Source organism: Apium graveolens, unplaced genomic scaffold, assembly GCF_009905375.1.
Source record: "Apium graveolens cultivar Ventura unplaced genomic scaffold, ASM990537v1 ctg4453, whole genome shotgun sequence".
Taxonomy (NCBI): domain Eukaryota; kingdom Viridiplantae; phylum Streptophyta; class Magnoliopsida; order Apiales; family Apiaceae; genus Apium; species Apium graveolens.
In genome coordinates, this window is record NW_027418540.1 from 47,195 (window position 1) to 50,855 (window position 3,661).

At 38.1% G+C, this 3,661-nt stretch overlaps 1 non-coding gene across 1 annotated transcript; it reads right to left on the minus strand.

Annotated features, from left to right (window-relative positions):
- Positions 1-2,356: 2,356 nt before the first annotated feature.
- Positions 2,357-2,463, minus strand: LOC141701853 (small nucleolar RNA R71). The gene has a single exon (XR_012566922.1). It is a non-coding gene; the product is annotated as a small nucleolar RNA R71 (small nucleolar RNA).
- Between the last annotated feature and the right edge of the window lie 1,198 nt (positions 2,464-3,661).

Sequence of the window (3,661 nt, forward strand, 5' to 3'; positions counted from 1 at the left end):
GTCCCTATACTTAAGGGTATATGCAAGATACAACTATCCTCTAGCATAGGTATTATCAAATAACCAACAGATATATAATTCCAGAATATAAAACAGGCATGCATATATACCATATCACATGCTACAATATATCGCAAAAATTTGCTATCAACAATCATGCAATATCACAAGATAATGCATATACATATATAATCACCACAACAACAGTATAACGGATAGAATACTTGCCTGAGCGACTTGGGGGTGAGAAAGGCTCGGGACGAGTCTGATAACCTATAAACAACAAGTAAGTTGGAATTAAACCAAAATCACTTGTAAATCTATGCTTTAGCTAACTTAGACTCTAATGCTAGTTTTACGCTCACCGATTCGCTTAAGTCACTCGGGTACCCTCGGCTCCACCATTTTTAATAATTTAACCTTTACGAGTTTTAAAGCGATTCCTTCGCGAGTGACTTACCAACTGCCTAAAACACTTACCATAAATGTTTCATGCATTAATTAACCCTTTTTGGTCTTTAACCTACATTTCAAAGTAAGGCGAGGGAAAAAGTTTCGTTCGCGAAACGCCGTTACTTGAAACGGTCGTTTCTCCTAAACCGTAAATCGGAATCGAACGAACTACATATCAAAACGAAGCTCGTAACATGAGCTATCTAAACATGGCAGTGGTCACAATCTAGCAGGGGGTTCTCGGGTCTTAATGCTATGCACAAAAACAGTCCAAAGAAAATCGGACATTACGACGGCTATGTTTACGCGATTTCCCATTTTTAAAACTACCCACAATCATCACAAACCATCCTCAAATCCACACACATCAAACACCCATCCTTACCACATCATAACAATCCCAAACAATTCAATATTACTCAATCATACATATGCTTAACCTAACTTTAATCATGCTTTAAGTTTCTTTAAATCAAAACCACTAAATTATCATTTCATTTCACCACCATTCCAAATCTCAACTCTAAACATAACAACAAGATACCATAACATCTTACTCATCAAAATCACTTTATAATATATATGAACCTAGGGTTTGAAAGTGGTATACCTTCCTTGGATTGGTGGGTGAAGCTAGGAAGCCTTAATAAGCTTGGAGTAGTCTTAAGAAAGCTTGGATCTTCAAGAAAACAAGAAAAAAAACTCAAGTTAAAACTTGAAAACACTATTCATTGTCTTCTCCAATGATTAAATCAAGAAGCTAGAGAAAGAATTTGTGGCTTAAACTTATGATATAGCCATTACTAAGCATAAGGATGGTTAGGGAATTTTCTTACCAATTAAGGATGCTTTGATCTTGATTTTTGAAAATTTTTGCTTTGAAAAATGGCAAAAAGCCGAGAGCAAGAAATGAAGAACAAAGCCTTGGTTGATTTTTTGATTTTGATGAAATGAATTGCTAGTTGGTTGGCTTGTTTTTGTTTTCCATTTAGCAAATTACCACCTTGTCCTTGCATTTGCGTGGTCCTAAATCAACCACACCTCCTTCCTTCCATGTCATGCTTATGTCACCCCTATGATGTCATCCTCCCTTCCTTGTCTCCTTTCTATTGGTTGGATGACATCACTCCCCTTAATCCCTTTGATTAACTCCCTAATCGTTTGCCTAATGACCGCTGATCTGCTATACGGTTCGCTTAACTTTCGTTCTCGTTTATCGTTTGAAGGATCATACCCGGGATCTTATTACTTAGGTTCCCTTAACCTTTCTCAATACATTATATTCCTTTTTGATCCTCTATTATAATCCTTTAATTTAAATCCTTTTTATTTTGTTACCTTATACTCAATTCTCTCCGTATTTTGTGGATTTCCGGGAAAAACCAAAGTGTTCGGAATCGGATTCTGACGATCTTTACATACACTTATATACTTCATAGAGTACTAATAATATCCCATAAGATCAATAACAGAACCCCTACATAGTGTGGCATGAAAAGTTTTCTCATTCAGCAAAAACACTATTCATAAGGGTTTCAAAATTTTCCAAAAAAATTGGGGTTATTACAATCAATGACATTCAGTCTAGCATTGTCAAACCATCCATCTCAGCTAATACTTTTGGAATAAGGTCTAGCACGATTCAATGGGTATAGAATTCAATCCAGTTTGGGAGTTCTCCAACGAAAGATCCCAATATGCACATTAGGGATTTCATTGAGATCTGCGACACCTTCAAGTTCAACAGTGTTTCTGAAGATGCTGTGAAGCTGAGACTATTCCCATTCTCTCTGAGGGACAAGGCTAAGAGCTGGTTACACTCTCTACCAGCTCGTTTGATACTACTTGGGAAGATCTTGCTCAAAATTTTCTCATTAAATTCTTCCCTATGTCAAAGACAGCTGCAATCATGAATGCTCTTACTCAATTTGCGCAACAATCAAGATAATCTTTATATCAAGCCTGGGAGCACTTTAAAGAGATGCTTAGGAAGTGTCCTCATCATGGAATGCCTGATTGGATGATCATCAATTTTTTTTATAATGGTTTGGGAGCACAATCCAGACCCATGCTCGATGCAGCATCAGGTGGAGCCTTATGGGCTAAGAGCTACGATGAAGCTTATGATCTAATTGAACTGATGGATGCTAATAAATATCAGTATCTAACCCAGAGATTGCTACATAGAAAGGTAGAAGGAATTCTTGAAGTGGATACAGCTACGGCTATCATTGCTCAACTAAAGGCGTTGTCTATGAAGATCGATTCGCTGGCTAACTTTGGAGTTCATCAGAGGACAAGTGTTTGTGAGCTTTGTGCAGGTTCGCATGCAACGGAGCAATGTGCTATATCTAGTGAATCGACTCAGTTTGTGAGTAACTTTCAGAGATCGCAGCAACCAGTTTCAAACACTTAGCATCTCGATAACTGGAATCATCCTAACTTCAGCTCGAGCAACAATCAGAATGCGGTACAACAGCCTTATCAGTAGTTTGAATCCAATCAATTCAATCCTCCTGGTTTTCAGCAACAGTATGCACCTATACAACAACTCCAACTTCAACACTACCCACATGGAAGTGTCGGTAAATCTGCTAATGAAAAATCTGAATTGGATGAGTTGAGGCTTATGTGCAAAAATCAGGCTCTTATATGCAAAAGCCAGGCTGAGTCTATCAAGACTCTAGAGAATCAAATTGGGTAGATTACCAATGCTTTGTTGAATCGACAACCTGGTACACTCCCTAGTGATACAGAAGCCAATCCAGGAAAGTGGGAAGTTGAAGAACAGGTAAACGTAATCATATTGAGGTCTGGAAAGGTCGCGAGCCCCCAAATTCAGCAAGATGAAGATTCTGAAAATTCTGTCCAGAATGCAGGTGTGTTTGCATCCTTACCAATTCCAGAAGAGATTGTAGCTGAAATAGTGGTGCGGAAGGATGCTGAGGTGGAAACAAGGAAGAAAGTTATTGTCAACACTCCTCTTGAGGGTAATACAGGGGAAAAATAGTTCTATCCTCCACCTCCTTTTCCTAAAAGGTTTCAAAAGCAGAAGTTGGATAAGCAATTTGCTAAGTTTTTGGAAGGTTTCAAGAAACTTCACATCAACATACCTTTCGCTGAAGCTCTTGAACAGATGCCTAGTTATGTGAAGTTTATGAAAGGTATTCTCTCTTGGAAAGTGGAGCTCGATGACTTAGAGATCATT